The sequence below is a fragment of the Aquarana catesbeiana genome, linkage group LG03, assembly GCF_042186555.1.
Source record: "Aquarana catesbeiana isolate 2022-GZ linkage group LG03, ASM4218655v1, whole genome shotgun sequence".
Lineage (NCBI taxonomy): Eukaryota > Metazoa > Chordata > Amphibia > Anura > Ranidae > Aquarana > Aquarana catesbeiana.
Genome location: NC_133326.1, coordinates 465,909,425 through 465,929,339, shown reverse-complemented (window position 1 = coordinate 465,929,339; position 19,915 = coordinate 465,909,425). Strand labels below are relative to the sequence as shown.

At 43.2% G+C, this 19,915-nt stretch overlaps 1 protein-coding gene across 2 annotated transcripts in view; it reads left to right on the top strand.

Moving 5' to 3' along the window:
* LOC141132458 (uncharacterized) overlaps nucleotides 1–19,915 on the top strand; it is a 211,574-nt gene that overhangs the window by 83,607 nt on the left and 108,052 nt on the right. The gene's annotated exons all lie outside the window — the stretch shown is intronic.

Genomic DNA, 19,915 nt, shown 5'->3' with positions numbered 1-19,915 from the left:
TCTGATTCGCTCCCTGTATTCACACCCGTCGGCGCAGGTTCGCCTGATGGGCAGGTACTCCACCTCGTTCCCCATAGGCAGGGGCACCAGACAAGGATGTCCCCTTTCCCCTCTCCTTTTTGCGATAGCGATCGAAACCCTAGCCATAGCTATTAGGTCAAATCCAGACATTAAGGGGGTTCAGTGCGGAGATCAGGAACACAAATGTGCCCTCTACGCAGGCGACCTTATGATATATGTCACTTCCCCTCTCATCTCCGTTCCGGAAATATACAAAACCCTCAACGCATTTAGCGCGGTATCAGGCTTAAAGGTCAATGTGGGCAAATCCACGGCGCTAAACATTTCGGTGCCGGCCAGTATTCTCCCCCAACTCGCGAGCACTTTTGACTTCCCGTGGGCTCCGAAATTCATTCGATATTTGGGAGTCAATCTCACAGCGGACATCGGTGATCTGTTCAAAATGAATTATATACCCATGTTCAGTAAATGCAGGGGTGAACTAGATAAATGGGCAAAGTGTGGTCTATCCTGGCTGGGAAGGGTCCATGCAGTCAAAATGACACTTCTCCCGCGACTCCTGTACTTGTTCCGCTCCCTTCCCATCCCAATCAAGAAAAATTTTCTACGAAAATTACAGTCGGAATTAATAACTTTTGTTTGGGGTAGTAGAGGATATAGATGCCCATCCAGTATCCTATTACGTCTAAAATCCCAGGGCGGATTGGGGTTACCTGATCTCTGGGCATATTATCAAGCGGCACAAATGGCTCAATTGTCTATGTTATTCTCCCAAGGTCCAAAACCAGATTGGCTCGCTATCGAGAGAAGAGCGACGCCTCTTCACACCTTAGACTACCTCTTGTGGTGCGACCCCAAAGTCAGACCAGCAATCATGTCCCCCACTCTATCTCATTCCATTTCTCTCAGTACTAGATTGCTCAAGCAGTCGTCTATGGCCTCTCCAATGAAACCCCTTGCACACATTTTCCATAACGCTGAATTCCCTCCGAGAGTACATATTAAAGCATTCAAATGGTGGACAGATAAAAGACTCTACCGCATAGGACACTTTCTTACTGCAACAGGTCCAATTACCTTAGCTTACTGCCAGAACACTCTTGAGATGCCTGAACCTGAGAAATTCAGGTTCACACAAATCTCACTTTTCCTTCATTCAATCTGGCGCAACAATTTAAATTCTTTATCCATCACTCCTTACGAACACTGGTGTGCTAATATCCAGGACCAGAAAGGGGGAATCTCCCTGATCTATTCTGCATTGATGACAAAATCGGACAAACCAGCCTACACAAGGTCCTGGGAGGAGGAGACCGGCCAGGCGAGGACAGCGGTAGATTGGTATAAATATTGGATTCGCTCCTTTAAAGGTATATGCAACATATCTCTCATAGAAGCCAGCATTAAGGTCATTTCTAGGTGGTATTATGTTCCCGCCAGACTGGCGGCGATGTTTCAGGGAACATTCCCCTTATGTTTCAGGGGATGCAAACAGGAGGGTTCAATGATACATATCTGGTGGACTTGTCCCCGAATTAGACCCTTCTGGAGAAGAATTTTCAACATGATTAGATCCTTATTTAAATTACCGGTATACCCCAATGTTCATTATGCCCTTCTCAATCAACATATACCAGGGTTATCAAAATAAGCGCAAGGCCTCTCATTCTTTATCTTATTAGGAGCTAAAATCACCTTAGCTAAAAGTTGGAAAAAACCTTCGGTTTCCTTCAGGAGTTGTATTAATAAAATTTCATGGATTATGTCTCAAGAGCATCTTGTAGCTAAACTTAACGATAAAGTGGGGAGGTTTATGTCCACTTGGGAACCGTGGGCTACTTTCCAGAACATCAACCTCATACCAGGTATGACAGGAGGAGGAACCCACCCCCCCTTCCCTCTGGACTTAACTCTCTTTAACCCACTTCCCCCCTCTCTTGCTCCCTTTCTCCGGTTCCTTCGTTTTCCTTTTCACCCCTCTTTTGGACTCTATTGTCCCTAATTCTTTGTTTGCAAGCAGGACTACGAACCCCTTTTCTTAAGGAACTCCCCGGTGGACTCCACTCGCCCACCGGAGGGTCATCACTCATTACTGAAAATTTTGGTTTATTTTTCTTACTACGGAAAGGTTTAGGTTCATAAGGGCCCCTCCTGTATTGTCCCCAACATTTTTCCACTCACCAGACCCTAGAACCTGGGGTTTGGACTCGGGGAGCACTACGCACACTTCCACAGAAAGTTCCCAGTGGGGTGGGGTATGCGTGGCGTCCCGGATAGTTCTCCTTGAATGACTGGAGAGCAGGAGGACCCTACAGGATTGGCCCTATCCCCAGATCAGGCTCATTCCTTTTAGCTATATCCCGGTCTCTGTCTAAATGAGCTTGAGTTATAGATTTTTGTTTCTACTGAATATGTTATTTCAAGGACCAAAAACATGTTTTGTTTCCCTCATGACGCCTTTCCTCGATATTTGTACCTTGATAATACTCTGTCACTTTTTATGGATTCATGGTCTGCTTTTACATGATTGTAAAATACTCTCTATTCAAAATTAATAAAAATATTTAAATAAATTTAGGCAAAAAAAAGGGAATAAAAATTGGGAGTACAAATTAAATATAATAAACAAAAGGGGAGAAAAACCACAGAGGAAAAATGTTCTGATATTGGGCTAATTATTCGTGGATCCCAATAAGACACCGAAGGATGTCATACGCTAAGTATAAGATGTATAAAATATGAAACGTATATTAGGACCATAATAGAAGACTAGTAAAAATAGAATATTAAAAAATTTATAAAAAATATATATAAAATATATATAATATTAAAAATCACTGAGGAAACCACTGAGGTCGAATTCAATATTCAGGCCTCTAGGGGCAAATGTATCTAATGTAAATATCCATTTGGATTCCAACTGACTGGGGCTCCTGACCTTATGTCCCCCCTGCCAGTGTCTAATGTATGGTTCAATTCCCCAGAATTTTAGATGGGTCGGATCCTTATTATGACATAAAAGGAAATGTTTAGATACGTTGTGTTTATCATATTCATTAAAAATATTTTTAATGTGCTCCTTAATCCGCACTCTGAGTGGCCTTTTAGTACGGCCTATGTATTGTAGGCCGCAACTGCACTCGAGGGCATAAACAGCCCCCTCTGTGTTACAACAAATAAACTCTTTAACCTCATACGTATCTCCCGTGCTAGTGGATGTAAAGTGAAATTTCTTTTCATTCGGGAGTCTAGTTCTTAGGCATGCAAAGCATCTCCTACAGGGATAGAAGCCCTTCCCAGTAAAGAAAGAAAAGGTCTTCTTAGGTGGATCTATCACATTCTTCACTACTTTATCTCAGATAGTTGGTGCTCTTTTATATATAAATGTGGGGTTCATCGGTAAAGTATTATATATTTGTTTGTCTGCTAGAAGTATATGCCAGTGCCGTCTAATAATCCTTTCTATTTTCTTATGCTGCGCATTAAAATCCAGGATTATGGGTGCTGTTGCCAGTACTGGTCCCTGTTTAATCTTGTCTTTAATTAATTCTTTCCGATTCATTTCAGTCACCTCTACTATCTTCTTTTAAATAAACAGATGGTTGTAGCCTTTCATGGTGAATCTGTGTCCCATCTTCTCTGCCTGGTCTAGGAAAGTGTTTAAGTTAGTACAGTTGCGTCTTAACCGCATCAATTGTCCTTTAGGGACATTAAAAAGCCAATTTTTGTGATGGCAACTCTCAATTGGGAGATAGCTATTCCTGTCGACATTTTTAAAGTGCGTCTGTGTCAGGAGTTGAGAGTCCTCTTGTCTAATCTCCAAATCCAAGAAAGTTAAATTTTTCTCACTAATGTCCCAGGACAGTTTTATGTTCCTATCATTCATATTCCATGTTTCCAGAAATTGGGTCAGCCGATTAAGATCCCCTTTCCATAATATAAAAACATCATCGATATATCTTTTATATATCGTCAATTCACCAGGTCTGTTATTAAAGACATTATCTTCTTCCCACTGGGCCATGAACAGGCCTGCCACACTCGGGGCAGTTTTGGCTCCCATTGCTACTCCAGTTTGTTGATGATAGTAGTTTCCATTGTAACAAAAGTAGTTATTCTTAAGGCAGAAATCAGTACATTTAATTAAAAACTTTCTCTGCATGCACGGCAGCTTAGTATACGCCCTCAAACCCCATTTGGCAGCTTCGCACGCTTGATGGTGGAGTATTATCGTGTATAAAGAGGCAACATCTGCAGTAGCCATGATCCACGGTCCCTTTTCTCTGGGGGTGCCTTCTATAATTTGTAACATTTGTTTCGTATCTCTAAGGTAAGCTTTTGTACTTTGGACGACTGGTTGCAAGAAAAAATCTATGTATTGGCCCATCCTTGATGTGAGCGAATCTATACCATTCACTATTGGCCTTGGTGGTGGATCCGTTTTGTTCTTGGGTATTTTTGGTAGTGAATATATAATAGGTGTATGGCAGGAGTCCGGTATTAAAAAATGGGCTTCTTTTATATTAAGTATATTTTTCTTTACCCTTAATATCACAACTTGTTCAAGTGCCTTCCTGCACTTGAACATAGGGTTACTCAATAACTTGGTATAGGTGTTGTCATCTCCCAACATGTTTATCATTGTGTTATGATATTGTTCCTTTGAGAGGATCACTATACCACCTCCCTTGTCCGCTTGTCGGATGACTAGGTCTTTCCTCTTCGTCAGTTTTCGAATACCATTTCTTCTATAGCTTGGATCTTCCTTTTTCCTAATTTTAAGGTCCTTAATATCCTCTAAAACAACTCTTTTAATATATTTATTGTCCTTCACAGGTGGGTTAAAAGTCGATCTGTTCCTCGCTGTACTGTGTAAAATTCCATCATTCTTGGTGTCAATATGTCTGTACCTGGGAGGGTTTCCTGCAATATATTTTTGAATGTTCAATTTTCTCACAAATTTCTGGATGCCAATATAGGTCTGAAATTTATCCAAATTCTTGGTCGGCGTGTACCTCAAACCTTTATCCAGAACCCCAATTTTCTCATGTGTTTATTGTTGACCGCTTAGGTTAAAAATCCCTTCCCCTTTTATTCCCTTTTTCTTTTGCTCTCTCTTGCCGGATCTCCGTCCTCTCTTCTTTCTGGGCTTTTTTTGGAGTTTCTCGTCTGGATTCCTTGATGTGTGATTCTCTCTGCCCCGGTTTAAAAAAGACCTAGTTGAATCCAGGCCCCCATAGTGTGTAGGATATTGTCTGTCACACCTCTCTTCCTCATCTCGATTCATTAGCGGGGCATAATAATTGTAGGTGGGTATTGGGCTGCGCTCATTTTGGCGGGCATTTCTCTGCTGTGGTCCTCTTCTTTCACCATATCTGTATTCTTGAGCCGGGCTCCTATTTGGTTGAATAATAATGATTTGATTTGTTATATTTTCTATATTTTTGGATGCATAGAATGCACTTTTTGGTTAAGTTCTATTGGCAGATAGCATGTCTAATTTTATTTGTTATTGTTTTCTTTATGTGTTTTACTTCAAATGACAGTTTGGGAGTAGGCAGTTACATTTAAAAAAATACAATGTAAAATTGACAAGGAACATCAACATAGTTGTATCTTTGATCTTAAAAACTATGGTGTTGTGGTAACTTGCCCAAACAAAAAAAAGAAAAAAAAAGCATAATAATATTATTCTTGATATCACTAGAAAAAAAAAAGCCTTTGAAAATTAGTTTGCAATAACTCCATCTGTTCCTAGACTGGACTTGGATCAAAGCAATAACTCCAAGGCCAATAATAAATAACATGTTATCTCCTCCGATTCCACAACATGTCTGGTTGATGAACTGTCATTCAGAAACGAACTGAAAAGCACAAAGTGAAAAACGCAATCTGAAAAGTGCTAAATGAAAAGCACGAAATGAAAAGGACGAATCAACACTCACCAAACTTCTACTAACAAAAAATTAGCAGAAGGAGCCCAAAGGGTGGTGCTAAAGAGCTGAAAGACCATGTAGTACCTCACTACGTTTGTGTTTGTTTGCCGACAATTCTTTGCCGTTTGTATGCCAGACAAAATCCAGGCACATGCCTTCGGACAAAAGTCCAAGGTTTTGTCTGCGGAAAATCCGATCGTGTGTATGAGGCTTTAGTGTGTGGAAGGGGCACAATATTTTTTTAGTTTTGGGGTGGTATTTTTCACGTGGGGGTTCTCACTTTAAGCCTTAACAGACCCAAATAACCTTGTATGTATTGGGGGGGCAGGCTATTTTTTGTTCTAGGTTAAAATCTTGCAGCTGCAATGTAGATTTGCATGTTTTCTCTAAAGCCGTACATCTTTGAAGCAGCATTTTGGATACATGCTACAGATGCACCACTTTACAGGCAGAGTAAGCCCCCCCCCCCCCAAGTTACTAGCTTTTAAGCAATTTTGCATTTTTAACCACTTGACGACCGCCTCACACCGATTTACGTCGGCAAGGTGGCACGGACAGGCAAAATCACGTACATATACGTGATTTGCCTTCCGCGGGTGGGGGGTCCGATCGGAGCCCCCCCCGGTGCCCGAGGCGGTCGTCTTTTGTCCCACGGCGATCGGAGATGAGGGGGAGGCCATCCGTTCGTGGCCCCCCCTCGCGATCGCCGCCGGCCAATGAGAACATTCCTTTGCTGCTGTATGCTAAACAGCAGCAAAGGAAATGATGTCATCTCTCCTCGGCTCAGTTATTTCCGTTTCGGCCCGAGGAGAGAAGACAGGTATGTGAGTGCACAACACACACACACACAGTAGAACATGTCAGGCACACAAAACACCCCCGATCCCCCCCCCGATCGCCCCCCAATCACCCCCCCCCCTGTCACAAACTGACACCAGCAGTTTTTTTTTTCTGATTACTGCATTGGTGTCAGTTTGTGACAGTTACAGTATTGGGACAGTTAGTATTACCCCCCTGTAGGTCTAGGATACCCCCCTAACCCCCCCTAATAAAGTTTTAACCCCTTGATCACCCCCTGTCACCAGTGTCACTAAGCGATCATTTTTCTGATCGCTGTATTAGTGTCGCTGGTGACGCTAGTTAGTGAGGTAAATATTTAGGTTCGCCGTCAGCGTTTTATAGCGTCAGGGACCCCCATATACTATCTAATAAATGTTTTAACCCCTTGATTGCCCCCTAGTTAACCCTTTTACCACTGATCACCGTATAACTGTTACGGTGACGCTGGTTAGTTTGTTTATTTTTTATAGTGTCAGGGCACCCGCCGTTTATTACCGAATAAAGGTTTAGTCCCCTGATCGCCCGACGGTGATATGCGTCGCCCCAGGCAGCGTCAGATTAGCGCCAGTACCGCTAACACCCACGCACGCAGCATACTCCTCCCTTAGTGGTATAGTATCTGAACGGATCAATATCTGATCCGATCAGATCTATACTAGCGTCCCCAGCAGTTTAGGGTTCCCAAAAACACAGTGTTAGCGGGATCAGCCCAGATACCTGCTAGCACCTGCGTTTTGCCCCTCCGCCCGGCCCAGCCCAAGTGCAGTATCGATCGATCACTGTCACTTACAAAACACTAAACGCATAACTGCAGCTTTCGCAGAGTCAGGCCTGATCCCTGCGATCGCTAACAGTTTTTTCGGTAGCATTTTGGTGAACTGGCAAGCACCAGCCCCAGGCAGCGTCAGGTTAGCGCCAGTAGCGCTAACACCCACGCACGCACCGTACAGCTCCCTTAGTGGTATAGTATCTGATCGGATCAATATCTGATCCGATCAGATCTATACTAGCGTCCCCAGCAGTTTAGGGTTCCCAAAAACGCAGTGTTAGCGGGATCAGCCCAGATACCTGCTAGCACCTGCGTTTTGCCCCTCCGCCTGGCCCAGCCCAGCCCACCCAAGTGCAGTATCGATCGATCACTGACACTTACAAAACACTAAACGCATAACTGCAGTGTTCGCAGAGTCAGGCCTGATCCCTGCGATCGCTAACAGTTTTTTTGGTAGTATTTTGGTGAACTGGCAAGCACCAGCCCCAAGCAGCGTCAGATTAGCGCCAGTACCGCTAACACCCACGCACGCACCGTACACCTCCCTTAGTGGTATAGTATCTGAACGGATCAATATCTGATCCGATCAGATCTATACTGGCGTCCCCAGCAGTTTAGGGTTCCCAAAAACGCAGTGTTAGCGGGATCAGCCCAGATACCTGCTAGCACCTGCATTTTGCCCCTCCGCCCGGCCCAGCCCACCCAAGTGCAGTATCGATCGATCACTGTCACTTACAAAACACTTAACGCATAACTGCAGCGTTCGCAGAGTCAGGCCTGATCCCTGCGATCACTAACAGTTTTTTTGGTAGCTTTTTATTGAACTGGCAAGCGCCAGCGGCCTAGTACACCCCCGGTCGTAGTCAAACCAGCACTGCAGTAACACTTGGTGACGTGGCGAGTCCCATAAGTGCAGTTCAAGCTGGTGAAGTGGCAAGCACAAGTAGTGTCCCGCTGCCACCAAGAAGACAAACACAGGCCCGTCGTGCCCATAGTGCCCTTCCTGCTGCATTCGCCAATCCTAATTGGGAACCCACCGCTTCTGCAGCGCCCGTACTTCCCCCATTCACATCCCCAACCAAATGCAGTCGGCTGCATGAGAGGCATTTTCTTTATGTCCTCCCGAGTACCCCTACCCAACGAACCCCCAAAAAAGATGTTGTGTCTGCAGCAAGCGCGAATATAGGCGTGACACCCGCTATTATTGTCCCTCCTGTCCTGACAATCCTGGTCTTTGCATTGGTGAATGTTTTAAACGCTACCATTCATTAGTTGAGTATTAGCGTAGGGTACAGCATTGCACAGACTAGGCACACTTTCACAGGGTCTCCCAAGATGCCATCGCATTTTGAGAGACCCGAACCTGGAACCGGTTACCGTTATAAAAGTTAGTTACAAAAAAAGTGTAAAAAAAAAAAATATATATAAAATAAAAAAAAATAGTTGTCGTTTTATTGTTCTCTCTCTCTCTCTATTCTCTCTCTCTTGTTCTGCTCTTTTTTACTGTATTCTATTCTGCAATGTTTTATTGTTATTATGTTTTATCATGTTTGCTTTTCAGGTATGCAATTTTTTATACTTTACCGTTTACTGTGCTTTATTGTTAACCATTTTTTTGTCTTCAGGTACGCCATTCACGACTTTGAATGGTTATACCAGAATGATGCCTGCAGGTTTAGGTATCATCTTGGTATCATTCTTTTCAGCCAGCGGTCGGCTTTCATGTAAAAGCAATCCTAGTGGCTAATTAGCCTCTAGACTGCTTTTACAAGCCGTGGGAGGGAATGCCCCCCCCCACCGTCTTCCGTGTTTTTCTCTGGCTCTCCTGTCTCAACAGGGAACCTGAGAATGCAGCCGGTGATTCAGCCAGCTGAGCATAGAGCTGATCAGAGACCAGAGTGGCTCCAAACATCTCTATGGCCTAAGAAACCGGAAGCTACGAGCATTTTATGACTTAGATTTCGCCGGATGTAAATAGCGCCATTGGGAAATTGGGGAAGCATTTTATCACACCGATCTTGGTGTCATCAGATGCTTTGAGGGCAGAGGAGAGATCTAGGGTCTAATAGACCCCAATTTTTTCAAAAAAGAGTACCTGTCACTACCTATTGCTATCATAGGGGATATTTACATTCCCCGAGATAACAATAAAAATGATTAAAAAAAAAAAAAAATGAAAGGAACAGTTTAAAAATAAGATAAAAAAGCAAAAAAATAATAAAGAAAAAAAAAAAAAAAAAAAAAAGCACCCCTGTCGCCCCCTGCTCTCGCGCTAAGGCGAACGCAAACGGCGGTCTGTCGTCAAACGTAAACAGCAATTGCACCATGCATGTGAGGTATCGCCACGAAGGTCAGATCGAGGGCAGTAATTTTTGCAGTAGACCTCCTCTGTAAATCTAAAGTGGTAACCTGTAAAGGCTTTTAAAGGCTTTTAAAAATGTATTTATTTTGTTGCCACTGCACGTTTGTGCGCAATTTTAAAGCATGTCATGTTTGGTATCCATGTACTCGGCCTAAGATCATCTTTTTTATTTCATCAAACATTTGGGCAATATAGTGTGTTTTAGTGCATTAAAATTTAAAAAAGTGTGTTTTTTCCCCAAAAAATGCGTTTGAAAAATCGCTGTGCAAATACTGTGTGAAAAAAAAAAAAATTAAACACCCACCATTTTAATCTGTAGGGCATTTGCTTTAAAAAAATATATAATGTTTGGGGGTTCAAAGTAATTTTTTTGCAAAAAAAAAATAACTTTTTCATGTAAACAATGAGTGTCAGAAAGGGCTTTGTCATTAAGTGGTTAGAAGAGTTGGTGATGTGTGACATAAGCTTCTAAATGTTGTGCATAAAATGCCAGGACAGTTCAAAACCCCCCCAAATGACCCCATTTTGGAAAGTAGACACCCCAAGCTATTTGCTGAGAGGCATGTCGAGTCCATGGAATATTTTATATTGCGACACAAGTTGCGGGAAAGAGACAAATTTTTTTTTTTTTTTTTTTTTTTTTGCACAAAGTTGTCACTAAATGATATATTGCTCAAACATGCCATGGGAATATGTGAAATTACACCCCAAAATACATTCTGCTGCTTCTCCTGAGTACGGGGATATCACATGTGTGAGACTTTTTGGGAGCCTAGCCGCGTACGGGACCCCGAAAACCAAGCACCGCCTTCAGGCTTTCTAAGGGCGTGAATTTTTGATTTCACTCTTCACTGCCTATCACAGTTTCGGAGGCCATGGAAAGTCCAGGTGGCACAAAACCCCCCCAAATTACCCCATTTTGGAAAGTAGACACCCAAAGCTATTTGCTGAGAGGTATAGTGAGTATTTTGCAGACCTCACTTTTTGTCACAAAGTTTTGAAAATTGAAAAAAGAAAAAAAAAAAAGTTTTTTCTTGTCTTTCTTCATTTTCAAAAACAAATGAGAGCTGCAAAATACTCACCATGCCTCTCAGCAAATAGCTTGGGGTGTCTACTTTCCAAAATGGGGTCATTTGGGGGGGTTTTGTGCCACCTGGGCATTCCATGGCCTCCGAACCTGTGATAGGCAGTGAAGAGTGAAATAAAAAATTTACACCCTTAGAAATCCTGAAGGCGGTGCTTGGTTTTCGGGGCCCCGTACGCGGCTAAGCTCCCAAAAAGTCCCACACATGTGGTATCCCCATACTCAGGAGAAGCAGCTGAATGTATTTTGGGGTGCAATTCCACATAGGCCCATGGCCTGTGTGAGCAATATATCATTTAGTGACAACTTTTTGTAAATTTTTTTTTTTTTTTTGTCATTATTCAATCACTTGGGACAAAAAAAATAAATATTCAATGGGTTCAACATGCCTCTCAGCAATTTCCTTGGGGTGTCTACTTTCCAAAATGGGGTCATTTGGGGGGGTTTTGTACTGCCCTGCCATTTTAGCACCTCAAGAAATGACATAGGCAGTCATAAACTAAAAGCTGTGTAAATTACAGAAAATGTACCCTAGTTTGTAGACGCTATAACTTTTGCGCAAACCAATAAATATATGCTTATTGACATTTTTTTACCAAAGACATGTGGCCGAATACATTTTGGCCTAAATGTATGACTAAAATTTAGTTTATTGGATTTTTTTTATAACAAAAAGTAGAAAATATCATTTTTTTTCAAAATTTTCTGTCTTTTTCCGTTTATAGCGCAAAAAATAAAAACTGCAGAGGTGATCAAATACCATCAAAAGAAAGCTCTATTTGTGGGAAGAAAAGGACGCAAATTTCGTTTGGGTACAGCATTGCATGACCGCGCAATTAGCAGTTAAAGCGACGCAGTGCCAAATTGGAAAAAGACCTCTGGTCCTTAGGCAGCATAATGGTCCGGGGCTCAAGTGGTTAAAGGAACTTCTCCTTGTTTTGTTTTTGGGGTTGTGACATTGATATATGTGCCTCAGGGTGGGACCTGGGCCCCCATACTCATTTTAAGGCCAATAACTATAAAAATAAAATATATAATAAATATAAGCCAGCCAAGTGGGGACTAGCAAAATTAACAAGTCAGTTCCCATAGACTGCCATGGCATTTGTTGTATAACTTTTGCCCATGTTAGGCTCTTTGTCTGCCCCCCTAGATCGGGCGGTGTTTGTTCCATCTGTAATTTTGTAGCATGCTAGAAGATGTGCTTAATTTTGGACAGGGGGGTGGCTTATTTTGTGCTAGCTGCATTTGGGTTGTTCTGGGCATGCTCGGGAATTTTTTTTTTTTTTTGTGCTTTTTGTGTGTGAACGGCATATGTGTGTGAACAGCATGTGTGTGTGAACAATTTTCCATTTTAGTGCAGTGGTTCTCAACCTCAGTCCTCAAGTACCCCTGACAGGACATGTTTTCTGAATTTATCTTAGCTAAAATAGCTGTCCAAAATACCAAGCCATTGACTGTGATTTAAAGCACCTGTGCAAGATGAAGGAAAACCTGCAAGCATGGCCTGTTGGGGGTACTTGAGGACAGGGTTGAGAACCACTGATTTAGAGCACTGAGCTAAAATCTATCTGAAAACAATCCTATTCTAATTGTGGGCATTTGAGGGAAACCAACTGAGTTTTAGAACCCCTGCTTGTCTTTTTTAGGTTGGGCTTTGTGTCCCTTTTCTGAAAATTGGCTTCACTTCCTGTCACATAGCCAAACAGGAAGTGAGGGTAAAAACCTACCAATGTCTGTCCTTGGGGGCACACATGTCAATCTAACTAGTGTCCCCATTAGGCAAATTGCACTCTAGCACTTTGGGATTTATTAAAGGCAAATCCACTCTGCAATGCAAGTGTACTCACTGTAAATCTGAGGGGAAACACTGGTGATTATATCATCCAATTATGTAGAAGCAAAGATGCTGTTTTTTTATTATCCTTGCATGCCCCCCTCAGATCTCCAGCAACTGCACTTCCAAGTGCACTTTTAGTGCAAATTGGAGTTGCCTTTAGTAAATAAACCACAAAGTCCAAGATACCTAATAATTTGGGGTGTACACAGCAAAATGCTAGAGTGCAATTTACCTAATGGGGAATCTATTTAGATTGACCTGTGTGTCCCCAAGGAAAGACATTGATAGGGTTTTACCCTCACTTCCTGTTTGGCTATGTGACAGGAAGTGAAAAAATTTGAAGGAAAAACTGGCAACATTGTGCAGACATCCCCAAAAACTGACAAGACTTCTAATCCCTCTGCACTCTATCCCCAGGCAAAAATAAGAAAGGATTTAATTTAGTTTAACTTTGCAAAGACACATTCCTAAGTTCAACTGTGATGCATGTCAATGGCCCATTTAGACCTTGTTTAATAGAAAACACCAGTTGCCTTTCACTATAAACATTTGTTAGTCCAGTCCTGGAAATCTACATCTGCTTTACTATTAATTTCCATAAAAATTGGGTTCCTGCAGCTAGATGCACCAAAAGCATCTAGATGTGCCAAATGCATCTAGATGCGCGATCGCTGTGTGTGTGAGATGTGCAACTGCTGTGTGCACATAAGTATGTACCCGTGGCGCATATCTGGTTCCCGGAAGTGGTGGCCAGCACACAGGAATGACATCCCGCCCCTCCAGGAAGTTGCTTGTCCTGCTGCTAATTTCTTCCCACCCTTGTACTGGTGCTAATTTCTTCCCAAATGATCCTTATTTGCAAATTAAGATAATTTTTAATTTATTTTTACATTGGGTGGTGTTTGTGTGGGTCATGTGTGTATGTCTAAATGATTTGGCCTCAAAACACACACCTACTTCCTGTGTACAGATTCACTTCCGGGATAATGTATATTGCTTCCTGCTTCAGTGTGTGTGTATATATAGATATATCTATAGATGTAGGTTCTTGTGTCCACCAGCAGAGAGAAGTTGGGTAGATGCCACACTCCCAATTCTGGAGGCATAATAATGGTCTAGCACAGGGGTCTTCAAACTACGGCCCTCCAGTTGTTCAGGAACTACAATTCCAATCATGCCTCATCAGAGTTTTACAATACCTCATGGGATGTGTAGCTCTGCAACAGCTGGAGAGCCGTAGTTTGATGATTCCTGATCACTTTAGCATGTCTTGAAAAAAGGTGGTTTTTCATGTGCCTTGTATAATGGCCAAGAAATATCGCTTGAAAAATACAAGTGGGTCATGGCACATCTATACATTCCAAATTTGGCACTTAAGATGGTCATGCACTATCAGATTGGCCAATCTCTGTACAACTTGATATTTAGGCAAAATAGGAGGACGCACTTGAAAAGTTATTTCAAATTATACCAAATCAAATAGGCTCTTGCACTAAATCTAATTTATTTAAGATCTAACTGATTGTAGTGTATGATCACCTTTAACCAGTTGACATCCACGCTATAGCCGAATGCCGGCTACAGCTACACTGAGTCACTGAGACTCGGGTGATCACCGATCCGAGTAAGGGGCTGGTCAGCCAATGACAGCTGATCACATGATCAAAACAAAAGCTCTGTGATCATTTTTTTTTCTCCTCGCGCTGACAGCGTGAGGAGGAAAAAACAGCCGATCACCGGCTCATCAGCAAGGGGCATCGGTCCCGAAGAGGAAGAGGCATGCCTCATATGTGCCACCAATACCCCCTGCCAGTGCCACCTGCCATTGCCACCTGACAGTGCCCACAGTGCCCACCAGTGCCACCTATTAATGCCTATGAGTGCCACCTATCAATGCCTACAAGTGCCACCTATCAATGCCCACCAGTGGCGCCAATCAGTGCCACCTAGCAGTGCTGCCTATCAGTGTAACAGATCAGTGCCCATTATTGCCTCCCATCAGTGCCCATCACTGCCACCCATCAGTGCCCATCACTGCCACCTATCGGTGCCCATCAGTGCCGCCTCATCAGCGTACATCAATGAAGGAGAAAAATTACCTTTTTAAAAATGTTATAACAAAATATAAAAAAATATATATATTTTTTTTAAATTCTGTCTTTTTACATTTTTTTAACAAAAAAAAATGCAAAGGTAATCAAAAACCACCAAAAGAAAGCTCTATTTGTGGGAAAAAAATGATAAAAATTTCGTTTGGGCACAGTGTTGAATGACTGCGCAATTGTCATTCAAAGTGCGACAGCGCTGAAAGCTGAAAATTGGTCTGGATAGGAGGAGGGTTTAAGTGCCCAGTAAGCAAGTGGTTAAAGATCAAGATCTGAAAATAATAATTTGTTGGGTTTAGAAACTCGTCTCTGTTCTTTGTAATGTATTGAAAGATTTGGGTAAAAAAAAGAAAAAAAAAAAAACATTTCAAAGATATATTAGAAGTGATAGGAATGAGATAAGCATCAAAAGGGTTAATTAACCTACTAATTGCCTAACAAGTCACATCCAATGAGATGAAATTACCCAATTGTATTGGGCGTGCACTATTATCAATGAGAAAACCGTAGTTACCCTAGCGACAGTTGCAGTTTACATATGCGGGTATTTATTATCGTTATTTGCGCTTCAATGTGTATCAGTTCGCACGTTCAATTAATGACTTTTCCGGCGCACAAATTAATGTATGAACTGGTGTAGTGCCTTCTACTTAGTAAATCTTCCCACTTGTCTTGTCTTTAGACCTTAGAGCTCAAGGATGTGGGAAGCTTCAAGGATCTCCCCTCCTGGGAGACCTCCTTGGAGATACTAGCTGCCATGGAGTGCTATTTTGGTCCTAGATGTAGCAGATTACAGTTTTCACCCACATTTGGCGGTGAGTGACCAACTGAGTAGGAAAGTAATATAGGAACCTTTCTATTTCTGTCCTGCCTTGAATACTTAAGCTGGTTATATGCTTTAACATAGGCATGCACAGGGGGTGTGCCAGGTGTGCCTGGGCACACCCTAATCACTATGTACGGTGCCGATTCCCCCTACTGCCTGGGCTCCCCCCCTTGTTGCCCCTCCACCCTGCAGTGCTGCTAGCTTCCATCCTCTCCTCTACCCCGGCTGCTGCAGGGGATGTTTCAGGATTGAGAACAGGGGAAGGGGCTAGTAAATATGTAATTTAAACAGCACCTTTCTTTTCTAAATGAACATAGTGAACACACACGCTCATTGTGTCCATTCATAACTGAAGCATAGTAAACTGTGTAAATAATAATAATAATAATAATAATAATAATAATAACAATAATAAATTGATAAATTGTGGTTTTTTTTTTTTTTTTTTTGCTCATACTGCATAGTTTTGGTAACTCTAAAGGGATTGTACAGACATTGTACTATACAAATGTCCCCTGATTTTCTGTCAGGTTTCTTCAGGGGTGCCCCTGCAAAGTGTCTAAAAATTTACCCAAAAATTGTATACAAGTTAGTGGGTTGATCAAGCTTGCCTTTTGGTTATACAAAGAGCTAGGTTTTCATTTTGCATTACAACTTTCCAGCCGCCGGGGCCCTAACAACCAATGATGTCATAAATTGATAAGGAAGACATTGGGTGCCTGCACAGCATCCTTGTTTGCCTCTCCCCTACCCCTTTCTGTCATCACTGGGATCACATTAGTAAGGGAGGGAAACTGAGGGAGAAGAGAAACACTGGTACACTAGTCAGTACCAGTGTGCAAAGGTCTATTTGCTTTTGAAGTTAAATGCTGGCTGTTAGTAAGACTATGTTTAATATTGAGTTGGATGCCGAAGAGCATCACATGTCTGTCATCAGTCCATGGGTGCAACTCTCTCCTGGTGGATCATTGAGATTGAACAATACATTTGGGCCAGCACAATGCAGTTACTGTAAATACATTACATTAATTAGTTCCCAAATTGTTTAGGATGCTTGGCAGTGGTCAAGATGACTCTCCAGTGCTTTGTCTTAAACCCTTTTTGGGTGCTTTTTGACGTGTGCTGTGGGTCATTATCCTGCTGTAAGACTCATGAACTCTCACAGAGACCCAACTTTCTGACACTGGGCCCTACATTGCACACAGAATTCTTTAGTAGTCTTCAGATTTCATAATTCCATGCACACAGTCAAGACATCCAGTGCCTAAAGCAACAAAGCAACCCCAAAACATCAGTGAACCTCCACCATGTTTGACTATAGGGACTGTATTCTTTTCTTTAAAGGCCTCATTTATTTTTCTGAAAACAGTAGATAATAGGCTTTACCAAAAAGTTGTAATTTTGTTTCGTCTGTCCATGGCATATTCTCCCAAAAGGATTTTGGCTTCCCCAGGTAAGTTTTGGCAAACTCCAATCTTCTGGCTTTTTATGTTTCTTTGTCAGCAGTGGGGTCCTCCTGGGTAGCATGACCAAATTTCCAAACTGCCATTCATGAACACCCCCCCTGCCCCCCTTCTCAAAAAAAGATTGGGGGAGTTGGGGGAATCTAGTCTCGGGGTTGACGGGGAATTCAGCGGCAGGGGTAATTTGTCAGGTGAATGGCTGGTGTTGTACTACATTGTAATATATAATGAAATTGTTCAACTCACCATAATGCAGAATCAGTGGGAACCCTGAGCTTGTCACTTGCCACCTGATGCAGTGTGCCACTTGTCAGCATTGCCTGCCACTAGATGCAGCTTGTTACTTGCCACTGTTGCCTGCCCCAAGATGCAGCTTGTCACTTGCCACCAGATGCAGTGTGTCACTTGCCACCAGATGCAGTGTGCCACTTGCCACCGCTGCCTGCCACTAGTGAAGCTTGTTACTTGCAACTGTTGCCTGCCCCCAGATGCAGCTTGTCTCTTGCCACCATTGCCTGCCGCCGGATGCAGCGTGTCACCTGCCATCAGATGCAGCGTGTCACTTGCCACCAGACGCAGAGTGGCAATTGTAACCCATTGCCTGCCACCAGATGCAGCGTTTCACTTGCCACAATTGCCTGACGCCAGATGCATTGTGCCACTTTACACCCATAGCCTGCCACCAGATGCAGTGTGCCACTATTCACCCGTAGCCTGCCACCAGATGCAGTGTGCCACTTGTCACCTGTAGCCTGCCACCAGTCCGATACACTGGAGCCCCGGAAAAGTGAATGCCCCTCTCGCCACTGGTTGCTGATGTGTCACATCTTCAGCTCTAAGGGGTTCATGCTGGGGCCAGTAGTCCTTCACTTTTGGGGGAGGGTCACCTCCCCCAAAAGTGAAGGACTACAAGTCCCAGCATGAACCCTATCCTTGATATCCTTGATATAGGATGGGACAACCCCCCCAAATTGATGGACTGCAGGTCCCAGCATGGACCCCTGAGAATGAAGGGTGTGACCCCATAGATTTCACATGCTAATGCTGGGACCTGTAGTTTTTCACTGATTGGGGGGGCATCAGATCTTCAGTTCTGAGGGGTTCATGCTGGGACCAGTAGTCCTTCACTTTTGGGGGGGTCACATCCCAGCATAAACCCTGTCCTGATAGCTAAGGATGTGTCCTCCTTCTATCCCTCCAAGGGTGTCATCTCATCTGTCAGTGTCCTCTCCTTTTCTGCAGACCCCTTATCTGCTGACCATCCTCTTATCAGTGCTAGCTCCAGGCTGACACACACTTGGAGCTCCTGTGAAGTGCTGACAGTTCTGCACAGAATGCTGGCTGCTGGGGGAGAGCTGACTGAGGATTTTAACCCCGATCTGTCCATGGTGAGTACTTTGGATTCACTTGCCTTTCTACAAAACTCATCTCTCCTTCGTGTACTTCTGCTTGCTGCCTGCTGAACGATGCAGGGAGGAGGTGGGTGGAGCTAATCAGTAGGTGCGGAGGAGGAAATTAAATCTTCCCGCTGTGAATGCTGGGGCTCTGTCGCTCTCATTCTCATGATGTCACTGGTTGCTAGATGCGAGGCGGGCAGTGGCTAGCAACCATTTGGGCACTGAGCCAACGGCTCATGTAAAAGGGGTCTCACCAGCCAGGGGTCCACCTCAGGCTGTCAGTGAGTGATGGCAGCGATGTGAGGGATATTTTAGATGGCATCAGATCGGTCCAGGGCCAGGGGGCAATTCCAGGACACTGTGTCCCGGAATAAGGGTGCCCAGGACCCGGGACAGACCTGCTAATTGCAGGATTGTCCCGGGCATTCCGGCACACGTGGGCACCCTACTCCTGGGTCTCCCACTATAGCATCCCTTTTCATTCAGATGGCAATGTAAAGTGCAAGCTGACACAGTTGTACCCTGTGCCTGAAGGTCAGCTTGAATTTGACTGGAAGTTGATCGAGATTCTTTATCCACCATTCAAACACTCCTTTGTTGCGATCTTTGATCAAGTTTTCTCTTTCATCCACATCCAGGGAGATTAGCTACAGTGCCATGGGCTGTAAACTTCTTGACAATGTTGCGCACAGTGGACACAGGCACATTAAGATCTCTGGAGATGGACTTGCAACCTTGAGATTGTCCATGGTTTTCCACAATTTTTGTTCATATCCTTAGACAATTCTTTGCTGCTCTTTCTGTTCTCCATGCTCCATGTGGCACACAGAGACACAGAACAGAAAGTTCAAGTAAATTTTATACCATTTTAACTTGTTGCTGGTGTGATTTCTGTATTGTCATACCAATACAAACAAAAGAAATAAACATGAAAGTGCCTAAACATTTGTAATTGCAACAATTTTCTGGGCAAAGTGGTGCATTATCTGACAGAAATGCAGGGGTGCCAATATTTTTGGCCATGCCTGTAGTTATATAGTATAAAGGGTTAAAAAAAAAGACATAGATCTATGCAGCTCCACCATACGTAGGAACATACAATTCCATGACCTGCCTAAAAACTCATACTTGCAGCATTCTTGCATTAAGGCTGGGTTCACACCGCAGCACGCTTCGGCTCACAGCAGAAGTCCATTCACCGTTTCAGGTCTGATTTCAGCCCAAATTTTGTGCTGAATTTGGACCTGAAACAGACCAAAAGATGCACAGGGC